The sequence below is a fragment of the Prionailurus viverrinus genome, chromosome C2 (genome assembly GCF_022837055.1).
Source record: "Prionailurus viverrinus isolate Anna chromosome C2, UM_Priviv_1.0, whole genome shotgun sequence".
In the NCBI taxonomy this organism is placed as follows: domain Eukaryota; kingdom Metazoa; phylum Chordata; class Mammalia; order Carnivora; family Felidae; genus Prionailurus; species Prionailurus viverrinus.
Window position 1 is genome coordinate 133,666,033 of NC_062569.1, and position 17,383 is coordinate 133,683,415.

Genomic DNA, 17,383 nt, shown 5'->3' on the forward strand with positions numbered 1-17,383 from the left:
AATGAAATCATTTGTGGTGTACTTATTGAGGAGGTTAAAGCACAGACACACACAGGAAGGGAGGACCATGTGAAGATACCAGAGGAAGACAGCCATCCACAAACCAAGGAGAAAAGCCTTCAGAAGAAACCAATCATACCAATGCCTTGATCTTAGACTTCTAGCCTCCAGAACTATGAGGAAATAACTTGCTGTTGTTAAGCCGCCTGTCAGTGGTACTTTGCTATGGCTGCCTTAGCCAGCCGTGATGTGAGCATCAAAACTTTACTCAGATCTGTGCCACCTGTTCCTCCTGGCATCCCCACTCTGGGCATTCTGTGGCTGTGTTGGTTTCATTGTGGTTAAGCACCAGGTGTGGAATGTGAACCTCTGTGTAAGATGGCCCAGGTTTACTTTGGAAATGGCTCTGTGAAGACTAAGTCCAGGAAAATTAACCAAGGTGCGTGCTTTCCTTTCTGTTATTGTGCCTGCATCCCACTTATCCAGGGTGGGACTTCCTTGGAGTAAACACAACACTCTGTTCATCTCTAGATGAGAGTTCCTACAGGACTGCCCTGCCATTAACCTTTTTATATGTCTCTTTACCACCTTCACCCCCCCCCCACCCCAGTTAATTTCTGAATTCACAGGCACTGAGATTATGCCTATGAATTATATTTCCGTACTTCCTACAATTCCTGGTTCAAAGAAGGCACTAATTTATGTTTGGATTTTTTGAATGGAGATTATACATATATATGTATAATAATAATTCTTTCTTTACAGCTGATGAAGGGATTTTTGTAATACAAATTCAAATGAAAAAAATTAAAAAAAAATTTTTTTAATGTTTATTTACTTTTGAGACAGAGAGACACAGAGAGCAAGCGAGGGAGGGGCAGAGAGAGAGGGAGACACATAATCTGAAACAGGCTCCAGGCTCTGAACTGGCAGTACAGAACCCGATATGGGGCTTGAATCCACGAACCATGAGATTGTGACCTGAGCCGAAGTTGGTCGCTCAACCGACTGAGCCACCCAGGCACCCTCTAAAAAATTTGAAGAACTCTGAACATGTGATGCTGTAATAGTCAATATCATAAACAAAAGTGGTTATTTTTATTTTTTTAAAAATATTTTTATTTAAAAAAATTTTTAAACTTTATTTATTTTGAGAGATAGTGCAAGTGGGGGAGGGGCAGAGAGAGAGAGAGAGAAAGAGAGAATCCCAAGCAGACTGCACTGCCAGCACAGAGTCGATGCAGGGCTCGAACCCATGAACTGTGAGATCATGACCTGAACCAAAGTCTGATGCCCAACTGACTGAGCCACCCAGGCACCCCAGGTTATTATTTATTTATTTATTTATTTATTTAAAGATTTTATTTAAAAAAAAATTTTTTTTTAACGTTTATTTATTTTTGAGAAAGAGACAGACACAGCATGAACGGGGGAGGGGCAGAGAGAGAGGGAAACACAGAATTGGAAGCAGGCTCCAGGCTCTGAGCCATCAGCCCAGAGCCTGACGCGGGGCTCGAACTCGCGGACCACGAGATCATGACCTGAGCTGAAGTCGGACGCTTAACCGACTGAGCCACCCAGGCGCCCCTGTTTTAAGATTTTATTTTTAAGCAATCTCTACACTCAACGTGGCGCCTGAACCCACAAACCCAAGATCAAGAGTCACATGCTCCACTGACTGAGCCAGCCAGGCATTCCAGGGTTTTTTTTTTAATTTTTAGTGTTCCAATCAGAAGATTCTGAAATGCCTAAGCCCCTTCTTATAAGGGAGGATTCAGGTATAATGGAGGTTGAGTTGTCTGGGGAAAATGGTCTGACCTGAAAGAATCTTACTGCCTACTCTACTCTCAAGATATACCCAGCACTCCACAGAGGGGGTTATGCATCACTGGGGACATGGGAAGAGAAAGGAGATTGCAGAATAAAGGGATCCCCAGGCTCCCACTCAAGAAAGACTCTGTAAAGACAGTCAGGAAGCTCATTGGAAAATCAGTATTTCACCTGCGGACATCTTTTGGACTTCTTGTGTGTCTGGACTTGTTGCTGGTAGGACTCTTTTTGGCAATGAACTGTGCCTCCTTCTCAGACTTTTGTCAAAAGAAAGGAGGATATATTTGATTATGAACTGCATGCAGCTGATCATGTTGAACCATGGAAACAGTGCTCCTCAACCCTGACCAGTGGGAGATGCTTGCTCTCTCTTAGTGGTGGTGGTGGGGTGGGGGTTGGTTGGAAACAAGATTCAGTCTTCCATAATACAGCCCTTCACCTGGCTCCTCCAGAGACACAATCCAAGGAAGACCAACTTCTCCTGAAAGTGTTAGTGAAAAGCTGGGTTGTGAGCATGTTATTTTTAAACAATAGTAGGCGATGGACAAAGCAAGACATGTAAAAGGAACATGTGTTTTTGTACACTTGGGTCATAGTCCTTCAGGAGTTTACCGTTGGTAAGACAACTGCCAATACTCCACAGATTTGTGTCAGGAACACCAAAGAAACAGAATCATTTGTGAAGAAGAACAGTCCTCCATTGGACTTTGTATATTACCAAAAAAGAGCACAAGTGAAGGTCAAATCTGCCCTCCAAGTTCCTAATTATAATTCAGAGAGCCATGTGGGAAAGAGAATGGAGAGAAAGTAAAAAACTAAAAAAGTTCGCCTGGAGTTTGGGAATACTGAATGGAGACGAAGATATTTCTGTCTTTGATGTCAAACATTCACATAGTCATTTTTTTTCCCTAAAGGCATTTAATTTTGTGGGATTGAATTCTTCTTTCTGATGCCTAGGAAAATATAAATGCCATCAACTGTTTGATCTCATCTGGGTAGTTTGAAGGCTGTTTGTTTGTGGGTAGGAAAGTTAACACCACAAAAAGCACTAAAACCCTACAACATGCCAGCTTTGAATGATTCACAGCAAACAGTCACAATGCAGGTCAGATGGTGCATTTCTGATGTTAAAAAAAAAAGATTACCTAAAAGTGTATCCAGAAAGCACAAGACATTTGTACTGTTTGTCATCCACTGAAAGCTAAACAAGATTGGGACTTGATTATTTTAAGTTACAGTTTGAAAAACCAAAACCAATGATTTCTGAAAACAACAAAAAAATATGCTAATTTAAATAGTTTTGAAAATAGGCACAAAGGAGGGAAAAGGGCCTTTCACGTGATTTATAAGGAAAATCCGTTGAAGAAAATTAGCTTCTACAGGAATAGGATTGATAATGTGACATTTACTTACTTTGATCTAAATTTAACATCTACTCACATTTTCAATGTTCCAGTACCCTTCTAGTTACTATAGTGATCATACCTTGCAACTTAACATTTAATTCCTAGGTAACAAACAACAATCATGGATACCAGAGTGAGCATAGGTAAATAGCTGTTTTATTAAATACTATCTGGACTTTCCTAATTGAAAATCATCTCTCTCTCCCTAAGCCCCCTGCCTTTTAAGCATGTTTTAGTTTTGCTACATCTAATGAGGAGATTGAATACCTCTAAGTATAAGTTGTACAAGAAGAATCAAGAAGCATGTGTGTTTAGGCACTAATTTTGAATGTAAGGACCTTGACATGATGGCATAGCATTGCTGGGGAAACAAAAAATAAGGGTTCTAAAATAAGTGCTTTTCTGCTGGAGCTGACCTAGAAAGTCACTCTTGATGTTTGATGAAGCAGTGTATAAAAAAATACCCTCAATAGTTAGAGCATCTGTTCTGTCTAGTGATGTGCCATATCCAATGTTTATTCTTTTTCTAATATAGACAGATCCATGATGTGGGAGTTTTTTTGTTTTTTGTTTTTTCACAAAAGAAACTTCCAGATAAATGCAGAAGAATCTCCTAACCACTGAAAAGACAAACAGTAAGTACTTCATTATATATATATATATATATATATATATATATATATATATATATTCTATACTTTTAAAACATCATGTCAAAAGTCCTATTTGAGCTCTCCAACCAAAAGAGTGTCCAAAGATTCATACCTCAGTAGCACAGAGATATTCTGGCATTTACAGTTCTAGGTATTGACCCTGTGATGCAGTCTTAATATGTTAGAGATAGCAATAAGTCAATTGAAATGCAGGGTTCTGAACCAAGAACACACACTTTTTTTAAAAGTAATTTCTACCCACAATATGGGGCTCAAACTCAGGACCCCAAGATTGAGTCACATGCTCTACAGACCAATCCAGCCAGGTTCCCCAAGAACCTATTTAATTGTTTGTTTGTTTGTTTGTTTGTTTATTTTGAGAGAGAGAGCATGATGAGGGGAGGGGAAGAGAGGGAGAGAGAGAGAATCCCAAGCACACTCTGCACTGTCATCATGGAGCCCAATGGGGGGGCTTGAACTCACAAACCGTGAGATCATGACCTGAGCTGAAATCAAGAGTCAGTCACTCGACTGACTCAGCCAACCGAGCACCCCAAGAATCCACACTTTTATTTTTTTTAAAGAATTTTTTTTTTCAACGTTTATTTATTTTTGGGACAGAGAGAGACAGAGCATGAACGGGGGAGGGGCAGAGAGAGAGGGAGACACAGAATCGGAAACAGGCTCCAGGCTCTGAGCCATCAGCCCAGAGCCTGACGCGGGGCTCGAACTCACGGACTGCGAGATCGTGACCTGGCTGAAGTCGGACGCTTAACCGACTGCGCCACCCAGGCGCCCCCCACACTTTTATTTTATTTTATTTTATTTATTTTTAATTTTTTAAATGTTTATTTATTATTGAGAGACAGAGAGAGACAGGGCATGAGCATGGGAGGGGCAGAGAGAGGAGAAGACACAGAATCTGAATGAGGCTCCAGGCTCTGAGCTGTTAGCACAGAGCCCAATGTGGGGCTCGAACTCAAACTGAGCAAGATCATCACTTGAGCCAAAGTCAGACACTTAACCGACTGAGCCACCCAGGTGCCCCGCACCCACACTTTTAAATCTAGCTTTTCCATTGCCACACAGTAAGCAAAGGCAAACATAAAAACATCAATAAAACAGACCAAAAATATACTAGAAAAGTGGAGGGTGATAAAGAGAGAAGGGGGAATATTAAGAAATCACAACATTCCGATACATTCAGAAACCTAATAGTAATACTGATTGTAACAGGTTATTAATCTCTTCTTATGTGCCCAGTCCTAAGATAGGAATCTTAACTTCCCTAACTTGTATTTAGTCCTCATGATAGCTATATGAGACTGTCATTATTAGTATCTCCATTTTACAGATGATGAAGTAAAGCTGAAGCGTTAGAGTAACTTGCTCAAGGGTTTCCAGTTAAACTAGTAAGTGGTAGGACTTCTACATATTTAAAAAAGTGACAACAAAAAGCCCAAGCAGTCCAGAGGAGGAGGCATTATGGGTAGTTGGTCTCACAAGTGCCAAAATACAATGTAGGGGATCCTTGGGAATTGCACTGTAGCCTAAACCATTGAATTCATAGTCAAGAGGCCAGAACAGGTACCCAAAGCTCCCCTGGAAAGGGGAGAAACTAGAAATTGGGATGTAGATTTGACTTTCATAAGGCCTTTTTTTTTCTACATAGCGAAAGTTTCATGTGCCCTTTAATAAAAATATTTACACTTATGTATATAGCCACATCATCAAACTGGAAAGTGGAGTAGGTAGAAATTCTTTAGAACACCTGATATGCAAGAACATGATAGTTGTAGACTTATGTTTTTTGTTTTTTTTTCCTGTAAAGTGATCTATGGACCAAAATCGGTGGTAGATTTATTTCTGTTCTTCGGAGCTCAGGGTGGGTGTCAAACAGTGATAATCATATTTCATTACAGCCCAGCATAATTTTAGCAGTTCATTCTTCAGGTACCAGCATGTATTATTGATTATTGTTCCACAGGAATCAATCACAGACAAAATGTAAGATAGTCTCTTGTAAAATGACTTACATAAAATTATTTATTTATTTATTTATTTATTTATTTATTTATTTATTTATTTATTTATTTATTTATTTATTTATTTATTTATTTATTTATTTATTATGACTTACATAAAATTTAATGGGTTCATACCAAACTGGTAGGACTGGTAGAAAAGAACAGTAACTGCAATGTACCACAAGAGGGCGCACTGGTACTTTTAAATATCAGTAACTGCAGGCAAAGTGAGTATAATTGAAGACCGGTGCAAAGGTGCAGATTTCAGTTACAAGCCAGTTGCTCTTTTGCAATCATTCAAAATATCAAATCCACAAGATTTTTAAGGTCATTTTTGTAGGATTTTAAAACAGTAATGAGGTTTTTAAGGCACATTTTTTTTCATAGAAAGAAGTGAGCCTTTTTTTTTTTTTTCCTAAAAATGTATTTTCCTGGGTTAATGTTTTATTAGATATATACTTTGTGCAATCACTAGTTATCAAGACAGGTTGGAGAAAATTAAAAGAAAATTGTTTCTTTCTCTTATCAGCCATACAAGTTACAAGTTGGTGAAACTGGGGTTCATTTTAGCAGATGGAGGAAAGGTTAATTGGAGACAATTACAATGAATTAATAGAGATTCACGTAGTCTTCTCCATACCCCTTACTCTCACACAAGTAATGAGGTGATTCATTATATATTAAAGAGTGGCTTATTAGTAAAACTGTTCATCATTTTTAGGTCCTAAGAGTAACTCTTTAATAACCAGTGACATCTGAAGATGGAAGTAAAAAAAGAATATATGTTGTACCCTAAATATGGGTTAAAAATGAATAAAAACAGGCAAACAACAAAATTCTTATAGTGTATGTGGTTTGAGGTGATCTTGGAAGTGTATATGTGTTGTTTTTGTATCAGAGGAAAATTTATAAATATTTTAAGTTGGAAATGTTCCTTTAGTTCAGGGATTGGCAGACTTTTTCTATAAAAGGCCAGATAGCAAATACTTCTGGCTTTGCAGGCTTATGGTCTTTGTCTACTTAGAGCTACTCAGTTTTGCTAATGTAGTATGAAAGCAGCCATAGACAGGCAAATGAATGGGGCTGGTTGTGTTCCAATAAAATATTATTTACAAAAAACAGATGCCAGGCTAGATTTGGCCTCAGGATCATAGTTTACAGAACCTTGCTCAACCTGTGGGCCCCTTAACACAAAAGTGCTGAAGGAGAAGGAGAAATCGCTTTGGAGATCTGGATATAGGGGCACACAAAGAGCTTCTTACTGGAGAGATAAGGATATAAAAAGATTCACCTAAGGTCCCAAGAGATGCTCAACAGAGTCCGTGGCAAAAAGCCAGAAAAACAGCTGTTTTAGGGAGAAGTGTATTGTAGAAAATTGGTTGAAACATATGTGTAGCCCCATGTCTAAAATAAGTAAAGCACCGAAGGTGCACTTAATCAAAAATGTCTGGGAGATAGGGAGTTTGCCTTGAGCATCAGTAGCCCTGACTTTGTGAGACACCAAGAAGGAAGGAAAATCTTGGACCCTGCAGGGAACCATAGAGTTTTGCAGCAAGACAACTGTGGGTGATAAATTATCCCCAGGAAAACACCCTTAAACATCCCCAGGAAGCACCCTTAAGTCCCAACTCAAGGATATTTTCTGAAGGACTGCTGGAACTTTAAATATTTAAAAAATATATTCCATGGTTCGTAGAAAGAGCAGATACGTTTCCTAAGAGTGAGATGCGTTATACTTTGATTTGGGAGATGACCTAAAATTCCTATGAAATCAATTAATTAATTGCTGGGCCTTAGTGCCATGGTTCCCAAATCTGGCTGCAGAAAAATGTCAAGGAGATTTTTAAAAAAACAGTTTCTCAGGTCTCATTCCAGACCTATTGGATTTGATTTCCTGTAGCCTGTGGTCCAGGCATTCTGACAGTGCTGCCCAAGTGGGTCCTGAGAATGGCCAGGCTAGCACAAGACCAGAGACTGGCATTTGGAAGCCACTAGGATAAAGGACAAACCCCAGGTTTGAAGTTTGGCCATCCAAAGTTCCCATTCAGGCTCTGCTTTAGTCATTTGACCTTGAGCTAGTGATAGAACATTTCCGAGCTTCAGTCACAATACCTGTAGCGTGGAGCCTATGTTTGCTGCTGTGGGAAGGATTGAAAATCTGATGTGGCTGTCAGTCGAGATGCTTCTGGCTCTTTTAGATGCTTCTGGCTCTTTTACATCCTCTCTGCCCTCTCTTCATGGAGATAATATAGTTGGATTCACTCCACTCACCAGTGCACAGGATTTTACTAAAAGTGAGGGCATTTTTAAGAAGATATGTAAGCTTAGTTTTGTGTCATTAGAAGCATTTCTTCTTCTAGGTTCAGGTCATGCCATCCCTCCTCTTAACCACCAAACAGGGAGAAGACAAAGAAGCAAGATGTCAAGGCCTCAAATGCCCTATCAAGTCCTAGCTTGTGCTTTCTTTGTAACTTGGTTGAAGGCAGTTCCAAACTCATGGCTGGTAACTTGGCTTCGGATTCCAAATTCCTGTTGTAGCCGAGCTTTGTTCTTACATGCAGGTGTAGGAGGTTTTTCTTGTCAGAAGTTCAGGTGGCAGTGAATTATGCCACACCTGCTGCGTCCTTATGTATTTTCTCTTTTCTCTGGTTTATCTGAACGAAGAAGAACATCCCTCCCTCTGAATCGGGAGTGTGGAGAATCATGGGGCAGCCTACCAGTTGTTACTTGGCAGTGGACGTGATACCGAGGAGAGAGCTGGTGACTCCCTTCCTCTGGCCGGCTTATTTGCAACAGATTATTCATCTGCTCTTTGGGAAGAGGAGTTCTGAACACAGGAGACTAAAATGAACTCATCAAAGAGGAAAACAAGTTTGCAGTGCATTATGTTAAAGCTCTCTCCACAGTAGGAAAGTCATTGGGGAACATAAGAGAAGTAGAGTTTGGCAACCATTTCCTAATTTTATTGAAAGGAGAAAGCCAGGGAAAATAAAATCCTGGTTAAAGAAGGAGTTGTTTTCGTTTATAGGTTCCTGGTGACTTCTCCAGTGGTTGTGGCAGGCAAGGCAGAAAAGCATATTTACATTTCAGGAGTTTGTGGACTCAGCATATGAATCAAGTTTCTTTGCACGTAAAACCTGAGGGTTTAGTTGTGTTCTAATTTAGAGTTGAACATCAGCCAAATTAAGAGTGAAGAATTCTGCATCAGCAGGTTTACTGCTTAATTTTGCTACCAGTTCTACTTAGCAACTTCAAGCAGAGTAAAGGAGGCAGCTATAGTCTTTCAGGAAATCAAGACAGGACAATTGCACAGCATTTGAACATTAAAATTTTGTTTTGTTTTTAGGACAATAGCTCTATAAATTGAATGATACTTGTAAAGTCCAAAAGTAAATCGAAATTTTAAGTTATTTCCCAAACCAATGCACACCTTTCAGAATCTCAAGAGAAATATTCTAAAGCTGTAATGACTTTGTATTATGTTTACCATAAAAATCTTCTGCAAGCCAAATACTAAAGCAACGCATGTCTGTTCAAATTAGTCAGAAGTAAAATTGTTAAATAAAGCTGAAATACTCATGTGGAAAAAAAAAGGAGACAAAAAGATAAGTGGTTATTATTATTATTTAGGATAGTAATCTTGAATGCAAGTAGAGTCCCATCTTTAAGATAAACTACTAATGCTTTTTATTTTTCTAAAATAACATTTGAAGGGATTACTCTGGGGTCAGAATAATGGTATTACTTTTGGTGCTTGAAATGATTGCTCTGAGCATTTCCAGGCACTTTTGATATTTGTGATGGAGAAAATTAGTTCAAGCCAGGAGAAAGGCTTTCAACACTGTGATACTTACAGTGTTTTTTACAAATGGGCTGTGACACACTTAGATATCACTTAACAATGGTGCTTCCCCACACAATGAGAACTTGGAGAAAAATTTAAAAATAAGTAACAAGTGATACAGAAGCAAATAGATAATCCAGCTAAACCACTGCTTGATAAAACTAGAAACCTTGGGGTTATCTTTGCTTTTGTTCCCTTGGCCCCTAATCTTGCCCAAGCTCCTAATCCTTTCCTCTCCATTTTGTTGGCCCCTGCTTGGCACAGTTCTTCAATGTCTCTCCCTCTAAATTACTAGAGTGGCTTTCTAAATGTGCTCTTGCATTTCCCTCTATGGTTTTGGTAATCTATCCTCCTGAAGCATACACCCAATTATGTCATCCTTCTGCTGAAAACCTTTGTTTGACACAACTCTGATGATCCTGATAAAGACAAATGTCTCTGTGGTTCTCTCTGCTCCCCACAGAGAGGGGAGTATCAGTGCTAGGCAGATTGTCACAGCCCAACCAAGTAACTTGGGGTTCTTCCAGAAGCTGCAAGTCTAGGGAAAAACTGGGTTGTTGATGAGGACAGTGAGACAGAAGCCCAGCTGCATGTACTGGGTACATGGGGAAGGTGGGGGAAGGCTGCAGGCCCAATGGACACTGAGTGCCCAAGCACACTGGACTGTGGATAGTAACAGCAGGACTAAATCTAGAGCCCATTCTCCAACAGATAAGGGACTGTCTACTTCCTATCCTTTTTGGGAACTCCCAGAGGCTGACCAGTTTTGGATTTTGGTAATGCCCGTGGAGCAAGACTAAGAAGGGCTTTTGGGCTTCCTCCATTTTCTATTATCATGGTTTCCAACCTGAGCTCATCATGTGAATTTATCAGGAAGATTTCAGGGGTCCATTACAAATGATCTGAATCAGATTATCCAGATGTGACCCCCAGAAATGTTTTAATTTTTTTTTCATGTTTTTATTTAGTTATTTTGAGAGAGAGCACAAGCAAGGGAGGGTCAGAGAGAGAGGGAGAGAGAATCCTAAGCAGGCTCCACATTGTTAGCACAGAGGCCGACATGGGGCTCAATCTCACAAACTGCAAGATAATGACCTGAGCTGAAATCAAGTGCCAGATAGTCAACTGACTGAGCCACCCAGGCGCCCCAGAAATACATATTTTATGCAGGCTGTCCAGATATAGAGCCACCACTTGACACAGATATGGGGAACCAGTGAATTCGAGGGGGAAAAAAATCAGCCTTCCTCGTCATGACATTTAAGACTTTCAACCACAAAATTTCCATTATTCTGTAGCAATTCACCTTTGTGGGTTTTTTTTTTCCTTTCTCTGTCTCCCCGCCTAGAACTTGATGATCCCACTCACTTCTCTACGTTTACTCATATTTTTATTTTTGCTGTGAATGCTGTTTCTCCTCTTCTCCAGTTGGAAAAATGCTGTATTTACATTAAGATTCAACTAACTGGTCCTTTGTGAAGTTTCCCCTGGTACTACCAGCAGAATTAATTCTCTTATGAGAATTTTGTATATACCATCCATAAGTTAACTTTGTAGTTACAATGTCAAGGTATTCTGCATCACAAACCAGGACATGTGAACCAGCAATCCAAATCATCTCAGATAATCCAAGATATATGATTATCACAATTACAGTTGCTTGTGTATCTTCCCTGATAAAAATGAGCTTTTTTTCCAGATCAGAGATAGTGCTGAATTCCCCAGTGTAACCCCTGAATGCTTCTAAGCACTCAGTTCCAGTGTGTGGGTTTTTTATCTACCCCACCAACAATTCTCTTACACCAGCTGGGTATTATACAATTCAACTCAATTCTGACACTATCTATTGGGAGATAGCATCAGATTCTGTAGGTTCAAGTCTCCATCCCACAAGACTGCCCTCAGCTTCAGATGTCAATCTGTGCTTATTACCTGTGTTTCTGTGATCAATCAGCTATAGATTGTAGGTTTTCAAGATTCCCTCTTTGGACTTCAGACACCAGTCATAAATCCAGGCAGTTATCTGTACTTCTGACCTATAAATCAGAGGTTCCCACAGCCCCCTCCTTGGGCTTGGTTAATTTGCTAGAGTGGTTCACAGAACTCAGGAAATCTGTTTACTTGCTAGATTACCAATTTGTTACAAAAAAATATTAAAGGATAAGAATCAGTAGCCAGATGAAGAGATACATAGGTCAAGGTGTGCAGGAAAGGGCATAGAGCCTCCATACCCTCTCCAGGTGTGCCACTCTTCAAATCTCCACGTGTTCACCAACCTGGAAACACTCCACACCCCATCCTTTTGGGTTTTTATGGAGACTTCATTACACATGATTCATTAAGTCATTGGCTGTTGGTGATTGAATTCACTTGTCAGTCCCTTTCCCCTTCCAGGAGGTCAGGGAAGTAGGACTGAAAGTTCTAACCCTCTAGCCGCATGGTTGGTTCTCCTGACAATCAACCCCCATCCTTAGGTTACCTAGGGGCTTCCTAAATGTCACTTACCAACACAACAAAATGTGCTCTCATCAATTAAGAAATTACAAGAGTTTTAGGAGTTCTATGCCAGAAACTAGCACAAAGACCAAATATATATTTCTTATTATAAATCACAATATCACACCTACACAACCCTTAATATAGTACAAGGGACGTAGAAGGTGCCTAATAAATGTTGAGTCATGGAGCATTTATGTGAACACAGTGCTATCACTGTGAGGGCTAAGATCATTTTAGCACCACTCAGAAATTGGGAGCTCCAGACTCCTCTCCGAAGGTGAATGGGGAGAGGTTTTTTGTTTTTTGTTTTGTCTTTCTCTGTATTTGTCATATTTTAGTTAAGACCAGGTATAAAACATGCTGGGACATCAATAATATCACACCAGGAGGGTGAAGGAGGAATCCATGATCTGCCAGAAGAGGGACTGGAGTTGGCTGTATAAGGTCCCAGCTGTCATACATTTTAAATTCTAGCCGGGGAGATGAACGAAAAACAAATTAAACAAATATTTCCAAAATTATAAGTGCTTATTCTAGTAAAAGGGACAGTGAGGAATATACAAATCACATGATTCAAATAGTGGTAAATGCCATGAAGAAAATAAAAGTGATGATGTATCCAGGAGAGCCTGCTTGTTGAAGGTGGTGGGGCAGGATTAGTGCTCTCAAAGATGTCTTTTGTGTCAAGAAGTGGCTATGAGGAAAGAGCTATACAAAGAACTGGCCAGAAACAATTCCAGGAAGAGGAAACCTCAAATGGCACAACCTAGAGATATGAATGAACTTGGGTGTTTGAGGAACAGAAAAAGACATATGTGGTTAGAGGCCAGGAACAGGGGCCAAACCGTAGGATGTGTTGGATGGGGAGGGAGGGCAGATTATGTGGGTCCTTGGAATTTTCATTTTATGAAAATACTGAGTACGATGGAAAGCCGTTGGAGAATTTTAAGGAGGGAGTAGCATGATATCATCTGATCTACTATTCTGAAAAATATTTAAGAGGTATAATTAGCAGAATTAGGTGATTTCTAAAATATGTTTGTAGGAGAGAGTGGAATGAGGAATTTCGCAGATTCAAAGGTGACTTTCAGGTTTGGGGCTTGGCTAATTGGGTGGCTGAGGGTAATATAGAAAGAGAAGGCTTTGTATGAAGGTTGATGTGCTATTTTAGACATGCTGAGTCTGAGGTTCCCACGGGGCATCCAGATGGAAATGTTGAGTAAGAAATTGGGTGTATATATTTGAAGCTTTGGGAGAAGTCTCTGTCAGAGGTATCGATTAGAGACTCATCATCTTCATGTAGGTGGTTGTTAAAACCTCAAGAATGGCTGAAATTACACCAAGAGTGTGCAGCATGAGTGGGCTGAGAACAGGCCCTTGGAAACAAGAATATTTTAAGAGTGGATGGAGATTATATCAACAACCACAACAAAAAACTTGGAAAGAAATCAAAGGAATCATTTAAAGACTTATACATTAATTGGATTTGACAGTATGGAGGCACTGGTGAGCTTGGGGAGGCACATTGAAGCAGAAGTGAATGTTGACTGCTATTTGAGGAAGTTGGCAGAGAGTGGAAGGATGCAAATTATAGAGAGCAGTACAAGGTTAGTGGAATATATATATATATATATATATATATATATAGGGGAAGACTTGGTACTATTTATAGGCTAAGATGAGAAAAGAATAGAAAGGAAGATTGAATAGAAGAGGGAAAACTGGAAGAATGAGAGCTTGGAAAAAAGAATGGAGGGATTTGGAGGAGTTATCCTGAAATGAGAAGGATACCTTGTTTTCTTAGCATGAAATGAGATAAGTAAGCAATAAGGTAAGTAAATGTGGATGTTCACACGTTTGCATGCAAGGTGGTAGGATTTAAAACCAATTTACAGCGAATGGTTCCAAATGTCTTATTTAATCTAGTTAGATAGTAAGAGATTGTTGGTCCAAGAACTCTGCACACATATAACAGTTTAATTTTTTTTATTGAGGTGAAATTCACACAACATAAAATTAACTATTTTAAAGTGAACAATTCAGTGGCATTTAGTACATTCACAATGTTGAGCAACTACCACCTGTGTCTAGTTCAATATCCCTAAAGAAAATTCTATATCCATTAAACAGTTATTCTGCATTCTTTCTCCCTATCCCCTAGCAATTATTAATTTGCTTTCTGTTTATATGACTAAACCAATTCTGCATATTTCCTATAAATTGAGTCATATAATATGTGAACATTTCTATCCAGTTTTTTCACTTAGCATAGTGATTTCAAGGTTCATCCAAGTTATAATATATACTCTGTTCCTTTTTATGGCTGAATTCCTTTTATGTATATACCACAATTTGTTTATCCATTCATCTGTTGGTGGACACTTGGGTCATTTGCCTTTTTTTGAAAATTGTGGTAAAGAACACATAACACAAATTTGCTATATTGAGCATTTTTAACTATTTAGTATAATAGTGTTAAGTATATGCATATTAGTGTACGACAGATCTCTAGAACTTTTTCATCTTGCAAAACTAAAACTCTACCCATTGAACAAGTATTCATTCACCCCTTATCTTCAGCCCTTGGTGACCAGATTTTATTTTCTGTTTCTATGGGTTTGACTAATTTAGTACCTCACACAAATGGAATCATGCAGTGTGCATCTTTTTTGTGACTGATTTGTTTCACAAAGCATGATGTCCTCACAGTTCATCCATGTTGTAGTATATGACAGGATTTCTTTCTTTTTAAAAGCTGACTCATATTCTATTGTGTGTGTGTGTATGTGTGTGTGTGTGTGTGTGTGTGTGTGTTTTCTTTACCCATTTACTCATTGGCAGACATTTAGGTTGCTTGCATCTCTTAGCTATTGTGTTTAATGCTGCAATGAATATGGATAGGCCAATATCTCTTTAAGATCTTCTTTTTCAGTTTTTTTGTATATATAACAAGAAGTGGGATTACTAGGTCATATGATAATTCTATTTTTAATTTTTTGAGGAAATGCCATATTGTTTTCCATAGTAGACGTATCATTTTACATTCCTACCCTACCAACGTGCACAGAGGTTCTAATTTCTCCATATCTTTACCAACACTTCTTTTCCTCCCCCCCTTCTCCTCCTCTTTTTGATAGCAGCCATCTTGATGAGTGTGAGGTGGTATCTCATTGTGGTTTTGGTTTGCATTTTTATTACAATCTGTGACTATTGTTTTCATATGCTTTCTGGCAATTTGTATATCTTCTTTGAAGAAACATATTCAAGTCCTTTGTTCATTTTTTAATTGGGTTATTTCATTTTTTGGTTGTTGTTGAGTTGTACGAGTTGTAGGATGTCAGATAAATGGTTTGCAATTTTTTTTTCCATTTCTTTCTTTGATGTCCAGAAGTTTTTAAGTTTGATGTACTCCTGTTGGTCTATTTTTGGTTTTGTTGCCTACGATTTTGGTGTCATATCCAATAAATCATTGCCCAGTCCATTATCATGAAGATTTTCCTCTATGTTTTCTTCTAGTAGTTTTAGAATCTCAGGTCTTATATTTAGGTCTTTAATCCATTTTTGAGTTGATTTTTGTATACGGTATAAGGTAGGGATCCAACTTTTGCGGATAGATATCCAGATTTGCCAGCACCATTTGTTGAAGAAGAGTATCCTTTCTCTATTATGTAGGCTTTGTGGCCTTGTTGAATATTATTTGACCATTTACATGAGGGATTATTTCTGGGTTCTCCCTTCTGTTCACTGATGTATATATCTGTCTTTATGCTAGTAGCATACTGTTTTTGATTACTACAGCTTTGTAATATGTGTTGAAATCAAGAAGTGCTTGACGTCCAGCTTTGTTCTTTTTTTTAAGGGTTGTTTTGGCTATTTGGAGTCCTTTGAGATTCCATATGAATTTTAGGATTTCTTTTCTATTTCTATAAAAAAACAGCTTTGGCGATTTTTAAAAATATAATTTATTGTCAAGTTAGCTAACATACGGTGTATACAGTGTGCTCTTGGCTTCAGGAGTAGATTCCCATGATTCATCACTTATATACAGCATCCTGTGCTCATCCCAGCAAGTGCCCTCGTCAATGCCCATCACCCATTTTCCCCTTTCCCCCTCCGCCCCTGCCCTATCAACCCTCAGTTTGTTCTCTGTATTTAAGAGTCTCTTATGGTTTGCCTCCCTCTCTGTTTGAAACTATTTTTTCCCCTTTTCTTACCCCATGATCTTCTGTTAAGTTTCTCAAAGTCCACATATGAGTGAAAACATATGATATCTGTCTTTCTCTGACTGACTTATTTCACTTAGCATAATAACCTCCAGTTCCATCCACATTGTGGCAAATGGCAAGATTTTGTTCTTTCTCAAGTAGTATTCCATTGTATATATAAACCATATCTTCTTTATCCATTCATCAGTTGATGGACATTTGGGCTCTTTCTATGATTTGGCTATTGTTGACAGCACTGCTATAAACATTGGGGTACATGTGCCCCTATGAATCAGCACTTCTGTATCCTTTAGACAGACTCCTAGTGGTGCTATTCCGGGGTCGTAGGAATTTTTTGAGAAACCTCCACACTGTTTTCCAGAGCTGCCTCACTAGTTTGCATTCCTACCAACAGTGCAAAAGGGTTCCTGTTTTTCTCTACATCCTTGCCACCATCTGTTGTTTCCTGAGTTGTTAATGTTAGCCACCCTAACCGGTGTGAGGTGGTATCTCATTGTGGTTTTGATTTGTATTTCCCTGATGATGCATGATGCTGAGCATCTTTTCATGTGTCTGTTGACCATCTGGATGTTTTCTTTGGAGAAGTGTCTATTCATGTCTTCTGCCCATTTCTTCACTGGATTATTTTTTGGGTGTTGAGTTTGGTAAGTTCTTTATAGAGTTTGGATTCTGACCCTTTATCTGATATGTCATTTGCAAACATCTTCTCCCATTCCATCGGTTGTCTTTTAGTTTTGTTGATTGTTTCCTTTGCAGTACAGAAGGTTTTTTTATCTTGATGAGGTCCCAATAGTTCATTTTTGCTTTTATTTCCCTTGCCTTCGGAGATGTGTCAAGTAAGAAGTTGCTGTGGCTGAGGTCATAGAGGTTGTCTTTTTTCTCCTCTAGGACTTTGATG

At 38.9% G+C, this 17,383-nt stretch overlaps 1 protein-coding gene across 10 annotated transcripts in view; it reads left to right on the forward strand.

Annotated features, from left to right (window-relative positions):
• Positions 1-17,383, forward strand: part of CHODL (chondrolectin) — a 574,497-nt gene that overhangs the window by 48,146 nt on the left and 508,968 nt on the right. Inside the window, exons 4-5 of one of the 10 annotated variants that reach the window (XR_007155692.1) lie at positions 3,772-3,871; positions 8,581-9,503. The exons of 6 other annotated variants lie outside the window; for them this stretch is intronic. The gene's annotated coding sequence lies outside the window, so the exon portion shown is untranslated. 3 more of the 10 variants (XR_007155694.1, XR_007155693.1, XR_007155695.1) reach the window with 3 other exon arrangements.